Genomic DNA, 13,655 nt, shown 5'->3' with positions numbered 1-13,655 from the left:
AAATGGAATGGGAGAAAATATACATAACCCCTTATCAGAGATTAATATCCCAAATGCATAAGAACTCACACGGCTCAATAGCAAAAATGCAATCTGATTAAAAAATGGGCAAAGAATCGGAATCAGCATTTTCCCCAAGAAGACACACAGATGGCCTACAGGTACAAGGAGAGAAGAGGACGTCACCTGTCTTCAGGGAAATGCAAGTCAAAACCACAATGAGATGTCACCTCACACCCTTTAGAATGGCCATTAGCAAAAAGACAAGAAATAACAAGTGTTGGCAAGGATGGGAGAAAAGGGAGCCCGCCACTCTACCCAGCCTCAGAGTTGTCCGAGGGGGTCTTCTCTGGATCCCCCTTCTCTGGGTGGGTGGGTAGATCATCTTTTGCTACTCCTAATAAGCCCCCTTTTAACCACACCCAAGCTTGTGCTAACGAGGAGACATCTGGAAGTTGGAAGCAGCCCTGGGACTGGAAGGGTTGGAATTTTCAGTCCCACCTCTGGACCCCTGCGAGAGGAGAGGGACTGGAGACTGAGTTCTATCACCAATGGCCCATGATTTAATCAATCGTCCTATGAATGGAACCTCCACAAACATTCTAAACAACGGGATTCAGGAACTTCGTGGTTGGTGAACAGATCAAGGCAGTGGGAGGGGTGGTTCTCTTGGAGAGAGCCTGGAAGCCCCGCATCCTTCCCATATCCTTGGCTCCATGCTTCTCTTCCATTTGGCTGTTCATCTGTATCCTTTATCATATCTTCTATAATAAACCGGCAAACAGGGATTCCCTGAGTTCTATGAGCCTTTCTAGCGAACTGTTGAACTTGAACCCTCGATGTGTAGCCAGTTGGTCAGAAGCAGAGGTAACTTAGCCTTATACCTGTGACCTATCACTGGCTTCTAAACAATCTTGTTTAGATTGTGGGGACAATCTTGTGGGACTGAGCCCTTCACCTGTAGGGTCCGTGCTAAATCCAAGTGGCTAGTGTGAGAATTGAATTGAAGGACACCTAGTTGGTATCTAAAGAGTTGGAGAATTGTTTGGGGTTTTTTTTTTTTAAAGACATATATTTGAGAGAGAGAGAGAGAGAGCATGAAGCGGGAGACAGAGGGAGAGGCAGACTCCTCACTGAGCAGGGAGCCCGACGTAGGGCTCCCAGGACCCTGGAACCATGACCTGAGCTGAAGGCAGATGTTTAACCAACTGAGCTACCCAGATGCCCCAAATTGTTTAATGTGAGGGAAAACCACACGTTTGGTGTCAAAAGTATTGTGAATATAGAGAGAAACGGTTTTTCTCTTAGATGGTTATGAAAGAGAGCTCTCGGGAGACACAGCAAAAGCATTTAGGAGTGAAGGGGCATAACACTTACAGCCCGTTCTCAAATAATGTATATATGGGAATATACACGTGTGAATGACAAAATCAGTGTGACAAAAATTGATGAATCAAGGTGGAGGTATACCAACCATCCTTGCAATTTCCCACAACTTTGAAATTTTCCCAAAATAAAAATTTTTACAAATAAAGCAATATGACACCATTGCAAAAGGAGAGGCAATTGGACAGCTTACATCTCCTGATTTAAAAAACAGTACCACCAGGGTGCCTGGGTGGCTCAGTGGGTTAAAGCCTCTGCCTTCGGCTCAGGTCATGATCCCAGGGTCCTGGGATGGAGCCCAGCTTCAGGCTCTGTGCTCAGCGGGGAGCCTGCTTCCTCCTCTCTCTCTCTGCCTGCTTCTTTGCCTACTTGTGATCTCTGTCTGTCAAATAAATACATAAAATCTTAAAAAAAAAAAAGTACCACCTATGAAACAATCTTGCCCCCCCCCCCAAAAAAATCGAGTCTGCGTCTTCTGAAACTTCTAGATCCAACTCCCAATCTATAAGATCCCACAGGGACAGAGAAACATGTTACATTACACCACAGGGCTGCAATCATCGAAATCCAGGCATGGGTGATCCCTACAGGATAGACCGCCAAGCTGTTTCTCAACAAATAAGTTACAAAGAAAATAAGAGAGATGGAGGGACACTCTAGAGTAAAAGAAACCTATGAACACATGAACCAATCACAGTGTATTAACCTTATTTGGGTACTAACTCAGACTTTTTTTTTAAAGAAATTCTTTTTTTTTTTTTAATTTTATTTATTTATTTGACAGAGAGAGCACAAGCAGAGGGAGTGGCAGGCGGAGGGAGAGGGAGAAGCAGGCTCCGCACTGAGCAGGGAGTCCAATGCTGGGCTCAATTTCAGGACCTTGGGATCATGACCTGAGCAGAAGGCTGACGCCTAACTGACTGAGCCACCCAGGTGCCCTGTTGAAGGAAATTCTTTAGGAAGTAACTCACACTTTGAGTGCTGACCAAACATTTGATGGTACTATAGAACTATTCCTCTTGGGTGGGGGAGGGGAGGGGAAATTATACTATTATATTAATGAGAAACTCCTCATCCTTGAGATGATTCTTGCCTTCTGTGGGTGAACTAATGCACCCTCTGGGATTTGCTTTAAAGGAGAGGGGTGTGGATGGGAATGCAGACCAAGCTAGATCAGCCTAGAACTGAGGCAACAGGGTGGAGACTGCCTGGTTTTATGTTCAAAAGTCTCCACAATCAAGAGCTTTGGCAAAGCAGCCCTCTCTGGTAGTGGCGGCGAGAGCCGCTAACACACCCGCCCAGCCCTGCAGCCCAACTCCCTCCCCTAGGGGTGCGGGGTGCCCGAGACAGCCCTGGAAGGGGACCCCCAAGTGCTCTGATAACAAAGACACCTGTGTCCAGGAGGACTGGGAAGACTTTGTTCCCGATCATTCTGTGAAACGTGAAGCGTGAATGAGGCACGCGAGCCAGAAGTGGCTGCGAACTAAGCCCACTGATGATGGTGGCCAAGACGCCCCAGCAGAGGGCACGTGCTGTTCTGAGCAGGGCTCAAGACTCAGAACCTGACCCGGGGGAGTGGCGGAAGCCAGGCGGGATGTTTGGAGTTGGGGCACCAGGCCCAGCTGAGTGGGGAAGGAACACTTAGCTCCGTATATTTGGAGATCTGTGGGCAGTGTTTATTTGCTGGGAAGTCTGAGTCCCTTCCCCTGGGGGTGCTTGAAGCCACAGTGGCCAAAGGATATGTCCTGGAGGTGGCTGGGGAGTGGGCGGCTGGGCTAGGACTGAGGACAGGGCAGGCTCCTGGCTGCAATTTAGCTGCCGACTCAAGGGGCTCAGAGGTGGCCCGGCCATGGGGAGGGCCTGGGAGAAGCCACCAACTTGCTGGGTGGACACAGATAAGCGTCCTCTCTCTAGAACTTGGTTTCTACATTTAAGCAGTTCTGTCCAGGGGCACCTGTCTCGCTTAGTGGAAGAGCGTGCAACTCTTCATCTCAGGTTCCTGAGTTCGAGCCCCAGGTTGGCTGCAGAGATTACAAAAAATAAATAAACTTAAAAAATAATAAAAGAGTATGTCCATTGTCAGGCAGACCCAGGGAGGAATCCTGATTTTGCCACTTGCTGGCTCTGGTGTGGCTAATGGAGGGTGGGCTCCACTTTCTCGCTACAAAATGGAGACAATAAAGTGACCAACATTACAGGTTGTCCTCAGGGGTCCATGAGACAAGTGAGGAAGTTCTTAGCGTGGGGCTGGATGCTCCAGAGGCACTCACTACATCAGCCCTGCTGGCGTCACTCATGCTATGCCTTGGTGAAGGTCCCTCCAGCTCTGAAGAGACCAAACAGATAAATCTTCCATATGAAAAGACACCATTAAAAAAAAAAAAAAAAAGAGAGGACACTATAGACACAGTTAACACACAGGAAACAGGAATAAAGGAGTAACTTGACAGTGAAAAACTTGTCAAATACTACCTCGGTGAGGTCAACATCAGTGATGATAAGCAGTATGACAAACATGGCACTTTATCTCTGTGGTCTTCCCCACAAAGCGCCCAGATGCTACCCAAACAGGAGGAAACGAACAGGTCCTAACTGAGAGACAGTCTACAAAACGCTAACCATTTGCCCTTAAAACTGCCAAGGTCATTAAACACACACACGGGAGGAGCAGAGGGAGAGGAAGAGAGAGAAACTCAAGCAGACTCCACACTGAGCGCAGAGCCTGATGTGAGGGTCAATCCCTCAACCCTGAGTTCAGGACCTGAGCCGAAATCAGGAGTCAGACCCTTAACTGATGGAGCCACCCAGGGATCGTGCTTGAGGTTCTCTCTCTCCCTCTGCTCCTCCCCCTGCTCTCTCTCCCACTCTATTTCTCTCTCTCTAAAATAAATAACTAAATCTTTTAAAACGAAAAAAAGAGAAGCATAAGAAGGCAAGGGGACTAAAGGTAATGTGGCATCCTGGATGGATTCTGGGACAAAAGGACATGGCTTAGAAAGGAAGGAAATCTGAAAAAGGTTAAACTCTAGTTAATAATAAAGTGTAAATGTTGGCTAATTAATTGTGACAGTTGTACCATACTAATTCACACTAAGGTGTTAATAGAGAATCGGGTGTGGCGTACTTGGGAATTCCTGTTGGACCTTTGCAAATTCTCTGTAAGCCTGAAATGATTGTGTGTTAAAGAGTATCAAAAGAGGTGTACCTGGGTGGCTCAGTCGTTGACCGTCTGCCTTTTGCTTGGGTCATGATCCTGGGGTCCTAGGATCGAGCCCCACATCTGGCTCCATGCTCAGCAGGAAGCCTGCTTCTCCCTTTCCCACTCCCCCTGCTTTTGTTCCCTCTCTCGCTGTGTCTCTTTCTGTCAAATAAATGGAATCTTAAAAAAAAAAAAAAAAAGTAGGGGCGCCTGGGTGACTCAGTGGGTTAAGCCGCTGCCTTCGGCTCAGGTCATGATCTCGGGATCCTGGGATCGAGTCCCGCATCGGGATCTCTGCTCAGCAGGGAGCCTGCTTCCCTCTCTCTCTGCCTGCCTATCTGTCTACTGTGAACTCTCTCTGTCAAATAAATAAATAAAATCTTTAAAAAAAAAAAAAAAAGTATCAAAAGAGAGAGACACTTGGGTGGCTCAGTCAGTTAACCGTCTGTCTTCAGCCCAGGTCATGATCCCACAGTCCTGGAATCAAGCCCTGCATTGGGCTCTCTGCTCAGCAGGAAGCCTGCTTGTCCCGCTCCCTCTGCCCCTCCCCCTGCCTGTACCTTCACACTTTCTCTCTCTCTGTCAAATAAATAAATAAAATCTTTAAAAAAAAAAAAAAAAGAGTATCAAAAGAGAAAAAAGACAAGAGACAGTGGGGGAAAAATACATAAACCTCTAAAGCAAGGGGAAGATCTGTGGCCAAAATACACAGGAGCCTCTATACACAGTAACCAGAAGGAATCCGACTAAAACAACAATGAATCACCATCTTCTCACCTGAAGGGAAACCGGTGGTGATGAGGGCACAAGGCTAGAATCAGTGTTCGCAGGTGTGCAATCCCTGGTGCAACCTCTGGAGGAGGCAATTGGGCTGTAAATTTAAAAAATAAACGTGTTTGGGGGGCACCTGGGTGGCTCAGTGGGTTAAAGCCTCTGCCTTTGGCTCAGGTCATGATCTCAGGGTCCTGGGATGGAGCCCCATGTCGGGCTCTCTGCTCAGCGGGGAGCCTGCTTCCCTTCCTCTCTCTCTGCCTGCCTCTCTGCCTACTTGTGACCTCCGTCAAATAAATAAATAAAATCTTTTTAAAAAAAATAAATAAAAATAAATGTGTTTGTTGCAGCATTATTAGTAATAACCAAAACTAGAAACAGCCTTAGCCCACCGACAAGAGACTACAATGCTCCCAGAAAATAAACTAGACTGCAAGAAAGTGAAAGAATGAGGTCAGCTTTGGGCACAAACAGTGCCACGGTCACGACTGACCCCGTACCATGCATCGGGGGCTAGCCTCTCCCTTAGTGTAAATTTCACAACTCTGTGACTTCATCGCTATTGTTATTCCCATTGTGCAGATGAGAACACTGAGTCACAGAGCCTGAGTAACTTTCCCAAGGTTGCACATGTAGTAAATAGCAAAGTGGGGATCTGAACCCAGGCAAGCTGGCTCGAAACGGAAAAAAAAAAAAAAAAAAAAAAAAGTGTATACACGGATCTGTGTGTTTATGCAAATGCGTAAATAAACAGCTGATTAATGTGCTCTCCTTTAGCGGGTGTCCCACAGGATGAGCCAAGAAGGTCCTTGGCTTCACACAGGATAGAAATCAAATGTGAGCTGAGAGGAAGTGAGAGCAGAGTTTTTTGAAGACATGAAGAGCTTTTTTGAAGACATGAAGAGCTGCAGACAGAGACAGAGCATCTGGGAGGCTCGGAAAGGAAGTAAGCGTGACTCTCCGCTTGGCTTGGGGCCTGGGCTCTCTACCAAGGATTGTGGCCTGGGCCTGGTGCACGTGTCTTCTCAGGCATCCAGGAGCAAGGACAGGTATATACGCGTTCCCTGTAAGCCACTTAGATCCTGGAGCTAGGGTTCTTAACGAGTCAGTAGTCTTGGAATACGCCCAGTCACTCCTTGTATGTTATCTGTTGTGCGAAAAGACTCTAAAGAGATCATTAAATCCTTGACCTCTACGAGGAGGACACACATGATCTGTTCTCCTGCATGCAGGAGGCGGGAGGCGGGAAGGTAGGGCGAGCTAGAACAGAAGCAGGAAAAGGAGCCAAAAAAGCAATTTTTCATGGGGTCCGTTTCGTTTCCTTGTCTCAACTGCACTAGGTTTCAAAGTGACGTGAATTTTCTGCCTTGAGCTAAGGTCAAAAATAGAAGCCAAACTTTCTCCAAGACTATGAGATTTAAGTGTAAATGGAAAGTGCCCAATGCTAAATTGGCAGTATTAGGATTTTGCTGCCACTGAGCAGAACTGTGGGCAAAGGGAGCTGAGCTTGACAGAGTTATAGATTCTGGTTTTTCGTACCAAATTTCGTGTTTCAGATCTTAAATGGCAGCCATTTGTTTGATGTTTGGTACATTGATAGAGCTTCTGCAATTTAAGAAAAAGTTTAATGAGTGTATTTCTTAAACACGTGCATGAGTGAAAAGCAAAAAGGACCAAGGGCCATGAGGTTATCTGGGGTCTCTGGCACTCTAGTTTTGCTGTTGTTGCCATTTTAAAATTTATTGAAAGAGAGAGCGAGATAGAGAGAGAGCGAGAGCGAGCGCGCGCCAGAGCCGGTGTGGGAGGAGATCGGGCAGGGCAGAGGGACAGAAGGAGAGAGAATCTCAAGCAGACTCCCCACTAAACTTGGAGCCTGATGTGGCTGGTGTTCCCTCCCATGACCCTGAGATCATGACCTGAGCCAAAATCATGAGTCAGACACTTAACCAACTGAGCCACCCAGGCACCCCAAGGGAGCTCTAATTTTTTAAAGCCAAAGAATTAAGAACCTCATAGATTCTTCTCCCATTTGGCCTAGAAGTGGCCGGTTCCCTTTCTGTCCCTGTGGGTGGTCCTCACGGCACAACTGGATACGACCAGAAGGGGATCAAAGGTGACAGGACCAAGCCCCACCTTCAAAGAGCACCTTATCATTTCTTGTGCCCACTCGGCGCCAACCCTGTGCATCAGGGTGAAGATGGTGGTAAGAGTCGCTATCATGGTGAAGAGACCAGTGGCCTAACAGGCACAAAACTGTCCATGTGTGGGATGTCCTGACTGGGTGGGGAGCAGTCTAGCAGGTGAGGGAAGAAGTCACCCAAGGCAGAACTAAAGAGATAGAAGTTTACTGAATTCGTTGCAAGGGAACAGGAGGCAGGACAGCAGAGGGGAGATGGCCACGGGTAGTGGGGACCGGCCACCGTTACAGGGTGGAGGGAAGCAGTAGGGGGATGTGTGGCATTTTCCCTTTTTTGGTAACTGTGCCTGATCATCCATAGCATTGACCGGTTAGGGCCTATGGCTTAATGTACCTGTTTGCATTCATCTCTGTGGTCACTGTGGTCCTTAGCCTTGTTCAAGTTTCCACTGCACAAGCCTGTTGCCCAAAAGCGACCTCTACAACAGGGTTTGGGGGGAGCTCTAATGGGGTGAGGTAAGACACACAGGAGGGAACTCGGAGGCCAGTCATGGGGGCAGTGAGCGGTGGGCAGAAACAGCGTGCAGGGCGAGCGTGGGTCCTAACAAGCTTGAAGATTACAAGTTTGGCAGGTGGGAAAACACCAGTCAGACAACCCCAACGTCCCTGAAGGGCATGAGTGCTCTTTGCCCTGGAGGGCTGGGTCACACAAAAGGGTAGACTGGGTTGAACAGGGCGTTGCCCAGGCTGAAGCAGCCAAGGCCAGATGAACCATGACCGAGAGCGAAAACTGGAGGTCAACTCCAAGGGACAGTGCCACCTGGTCGATCTAAAGGGGCAGGCGTGAGTCTGTGCAGGACATACAAGCCCACTAGAAGGCTGGTGTTATGGACTGGAGTGGATCGCGTCCTCTCCAAATTCCTATGTTGAAGCCTTAACTCCCAGGGTGACTGTATTTCGAGATCCGGCCTTTGGGGAAGTAATTAAGGTTAAATAAGGTTGTAAGGGTGGGGCCCTAATCAGTTAGGGCTGGTTTCTTTATAAGAGGAAAAGACCGCAGAGAGCATTTTCTTTGTCCACAGGACACTTGAAAGTGAGAGGCCTTGTGAGGACAAAGTGGAAAGTGGCCCTCTACAAGCCAGGAAGAGAGGGCTCCCCAGAAAGGGACTTTGCCAGCACCTTGATCTTGGACTTCCGACCTCGGTAACTATGAGAAACTCAATTACTGTTGTGTGAGCCGCCCAGCCTATATAGTATTTGGTTATGGCTGCCCAAGCAGACTAGGATGGTCCGGGTGGAAAGATGATCTCATGGGGAGGCAAGGAGAGGAGGAGAATCCGTTAATAATGTGCAGGGCTTGATGCAAAATGTTAATGCGGACTTTTTTTGAAAAATTACTGTGAATTGCAAGCCGGCAACAGCAGAGCATCAAACCTTGCACAGGCTGTACACCCAGCAAGACAGGCGAGAAGACGGGTTAGGGTGGAGGCCTGGAACCAACACACGCACGGGTGAGGAGGTCCGTCCCAACCCCATGCTGGGGTCCTCGCGTGGGTTTGTGCGCAAAGACCCGTACACACGACCGACTCAGAAGGCAAGTCAAGGCGGCGGTCGGACTTAAACTGCACTGCCCAGGAAGGGCAGTCAACACACACAGACAGAGATCAATTCTGCAGGAGGCGTAAAGCTGAGAAAGGAGCACGCAGGCGGCCCGGACCCCCTTTGCGGTGACGTCAACATCCCCCCCCCCCCAAGAGCAGGCCTGCGCAGCCCTGTCTGGATCACGTGACAGCACACCTGGCCACACTGGATTGGAGCAGGGCCGATCACCTGACCCATGCCAGCCAATCAGAGCTCTCCCAAGGAAGGTGGCCCAGGTTGGGATTCTAGACGCTGTTACCCTGGGAGTTGGGGTGGCCTTTCTCCCTGGTGAGGGGCCTGCAGAGTGGGAAGAAGGGGGCCACAGAGGGAAGCCATTAGGGTTCATGGCGGTTCCACGTCCCTGATCCTTGTCCTTGGTGGACATCTGGCTGCCTTGGCGGGGCGCCTCGAGATGCAGACATGTTTGAGTCGTCCCCCTCTTCGGCTTCAGCGAGCTTGAGTGGGATTCTGTTCCTTGCGGGGGTGGGGCAAGGCTTCCCAGAGGAGGGGGAGGAAGCCGGGCTTCCAGGGGTGAGCAGGACATAGGAAGCGGATGACACGGTGTGAGAGTGGGGGTTCCTGGTGGGTGCTCTGCCGAGAGCTTCCTTCACACTCCCTCAGGTTTGCTATTTTTACCCAGCGCGCTCCCAGTTCCCAAGTGAGAGGCGATGATAAGAGGGAGTGGGAGAAGGCAGGATAGATTTATTAAAAGACTGGGTATGAATCAAAGGGTTTCTCTTCATTTCTGAGGGGGAACGTTTCCTTTCTGATCCTGAAGAAGTCCCTCTTCATTGGATTTTCTCCTGTGGGTCCTTTTAGTCATCTGTTCATTCATCAACTCATTCCTCCTCTTCCTCCTGCTTTTCCTCCTCCTCCTCACTGCTATTACTACTGCTACTACTCCGTAGTCACTTGTTCGAATCCCACCTCAGCTACCTGCTAGTGGGTTTGCCCTTGGCCACATTTCTTTCTTCCCCAACAAGCACCAAGTCGTCTGATATGGGAACTTTCATGGTAGGAGTGTTGGGAGTTAGGGTGAGGAATGTTGGGAGGCTTAAATGAGTCAAACTATATAAAACACTAAGAACAGGGGTACCTGGGTGGCTCCCTCGTTAAGCATCTGCCTTCAGCTTGGGTGATGAAGCAGGCTTCCCAATGAGCAGGGAGCCGCATGCAGGACTCTATCCCAGGACCCTGGGATCATGACCCGATCCAAAGGCAGACACTTAACCTACTGAGCCACCCAGGCATCCCATTGATTTTTTTTTTTTAAGATTATTTATTTATTTATTTGACAGAGAGAGATCACAAGTAGGCAGAGAGGCAGGCAGAGAGAGGAGGAAGCAGGCTCCCCGCTGAGCAGAGAGCCCGATGCAGGACTCGATCCCAGGACCCTGGGATCATGACCTGAGCCGAAGGCAGCAGCCCAACCCACTGAGCCACTGACAAAGCGCTAAAGGACTGAGAGATGTCAGAGAAATGGAACCTGGTCCTCGGCCGACCAGCATCCCGTAGAAACAGACACAGAAAGAAATACTTCCGGGGCACTTGCTTGGCTCAGACAGTTAAGCCTTGGACTCTTGATTTCAGCTCAGATCATGATCTCAGGGTCATGACATTGGGCTCCATGCTGGACATGGAGACTGCTTAAGATTCTCTCTCTCCCTCTGCTCCCCCCTCCCCCCCAAAAAAGGGAAGCAAGAAATACTTTCATGACAGACTTTATATGTTGTTACACTAAAAGGAAGGCCAAGTTTCTGTGGGAAAGGAGAATGACTGACCTGTTGGAACAGTTCTGGAACGCATTGCAGGAGAGGGTTTTGAAGAATGAGGAGGGGTTTTATACAGAGGGAAGCAGATAAAAAACATTCCAGGCCAAAGGAATTGCACTGAGCAAAAGCCTGGAGACTAGAAAGGCTTGGTGTGTTTGGGGAATAATTAGTAAGGTATCTTGCTGAAGCTTAAAATGTATGGATGGCCCTAAGGGACAGGAAGGGCTAGATAAGAAGCTGAAGATACAGGTGAGAAAATACCACAAAAATATCTTCCCTGGTTTCTGGCTTCCCAAGACTTTAAGAGAAAATATTTTGCCACCTCCCAGGCTAGAAAAAGAAGCAGAGTCTTGAGAATTACCTGGACGAAGAATCTTCAGTCATTCATTTCTCCCCTGTGGGAGTGTCCAGGCCAACTATATCCCAGGGACCCTTGAGGGGGAGGGTGTGGCATGATTTCTGGAGCTAGCAGCCTTGCCCAGGTCCAGGTTCCATCCACCTCTGTTGTGCTGGGTCCCCAGGGGTGGGTAGGACAGATGAGAGCCAAGATGGGCGTCAGAGTCTAGACTGTAGGCATCATGCTTTAGCTGGACTTGGTGCAGTGCTAACCCCCCTTCCAACCTGAGTTCCCCTAGATCCCTTCCTGGGTTCATGCCCTTCATCCTGCCAGGACTGTTCTGGCTCTGTGTTAGCTGCTTGCCTAGCACCGTGCCGCTGACACCACCTCCAAATGCTCTTCGTGGCTGCCCTGCCTCCTGCTGGTGCCTGTGAGGCCCTGACAGCTGTCCCTGGGCATTCTGGGGGAGGGCGGCCTCAGCTGTGACTCAGGCTCTGGGGAGATATCAGGAGGTGTTTTCCTGTGGTTCTTTTGCTTTATTTTAACAGGGGCTGTTGGCAGTGTTGCCACTTTTTTGGTCTTATCCCCGAATGTGCTGAGCCAAGGGAATTTCGGGTCTGGGGAAGTAGGGAAAGGGTTTGGGCCCCAGGTTCATTCAAGACTTTCCTAAGGCCCCAGGTTCTTCTTCTCCTGAAGGCCTCATCCCATAACACATCACACAAAATGTGTCCACATGTCACGATGAAGAGGACTGATTCTTAATCACACCATATTGAAGTGCAGTTTACTAGTTGGCAGAATATTCCTGCATGATCAAATATTAACTTTGATTTTCTTATCTTAGTTTGAAGGCAATAATTTCCCCAGTTTTTCGTGTTGTAGGCCCTTGCAAACTGGGTTGGAAGCACTGGGCTGTCTTTGAAGAGCCTCCCACAGAAGTCCCCCAACCCCTTGGCCCTCTGGTGGCCTCCCGCTCTAAACCCCACAGTGTCCCCTATCACAATTCCACCCTTTGTGACGAACCTCCCACAAAATCAACATTCTCGATGGGTATGCGGGACTTGTCTCCCAGTCCAGCCCAGGCACACAGCGGGTGCTTAATAAATGGGCCTTGACTCTCTTCCCAGGGCCTGGAGATGGAGAGAGCCTGCACCTGCAGGACAGACCTGACCTCATGTCCTACCTTTCCCAGTGGCTAACCCCCATCTCACTGCTCTTCACAGCAAGACTGTGAGATAGAAAGGATGAAGAGTGCCCACTGTACAGATGGGAAAACTGAGCTGCTTAGATGGGGTCCGTAGTGGTAAAAAAAACCAGCTGCAAAAGGCAGAGGGAGCCCCAGTGGCTGGTTGCGTTGGCAGCCAGACTAAGACTCAGTGTCGGACTGTGGTCAGGACAAGGGTGCGGTGCCTGGGAGAGAGCACAGGCAGGGGTCAAGGGCAGGAGAAGTCAGGGGAAGGCCCAGGCCCAGGGAAGGAGGCCCCAGGGCTGGGTGGGTCAGGAGGCTGGAGCTTTGGAACTAAAGCCCAGGTAAGGGTGCTGGGTGGCAGAAACTCCAGATCTGCCCCTCCCCCATATACCCCTCTCATCCCAGCAGAAAATACTGCCCTGGATGTGCATTTAAGGCCTGGAGATAAAGCCCAGATCACCGGGACCCACAAGGCCCTGCATGGCCCCTCTCCACCTGCACAGCCCCATCTTGCTCCATTCCCCTCTGCAAGTAAATTTCGTTCCCTCGGCAAATACTTACTGGGCACCTCCTAGTAAATATGGTACTGGACATGCAGGGTTGATCAGGTCAGCCTGCCTCCCTGCTTTCATGGAGCTTATGGCCAGTTTCCTCTGCTTGGAATGCCTTCTCCCACCACTTTTGTCTAGCCCAATGCCTGGTCATCTTTCAGGTCTAAGCTTAAAGGTCACCCTTTCCAGGAAGCCTTCTGGGAAACCCTTCCTGCTCAGATTGGGCTAGTCATACTCCTTTGTGCTCCCTGCATGCCTTATACTCCCTCACCACATTGCTTGGTTACTAGTTAGCCTCCTCCGTCAGGCTGCGAGCTTCGAGGGGGTAGAGCCTATCTCATTCATGGGCCCTAAGACCCGCCTTCATCTGAAAATGCACCTAAAATGCCCGCAGGCGAAGGGCGCAAAGGAGCCTTGAAGTCAGCACCAGATCAGGTTTCCCCATTGGCTGCAAAGTGGTAATAAGAGCCATCGCTCACAGAGCCCTGTTCCAGGTTCTCACCCGTCTAAGGAGGCGGTTCTGGTTGCTTTGCAGTTTGGGCAAACTGAGGCATCGAGAAGGTAGGGCACTTACCCAAGCTCACAAAGTGACTCTGGCGCCCTTAACCACGTGTGCTGCCTCTGAGGGTTGTGGAGAAGGTTCTCGGATGTCAGATACTTAGTGCAAAGTAG

Source organism: Mustela nigripes, chromosome 1 (assembly GCF_022355385.1).
Source record: "Mustela nigripes isolate SB6536 chromosome 1, MUSNIG.SB6536, whole genome shotgun sequence".
NCBI lineage: Eukaryota > Metazoa > Chordata > Mammalia > Carnivora > Mustelidae > Mustela > Mustela nigripes.
The sequence above is the reverse complement of the archived record's forward strand: the minus strand, read 5'-3'. Positions refer to the sequence as shown.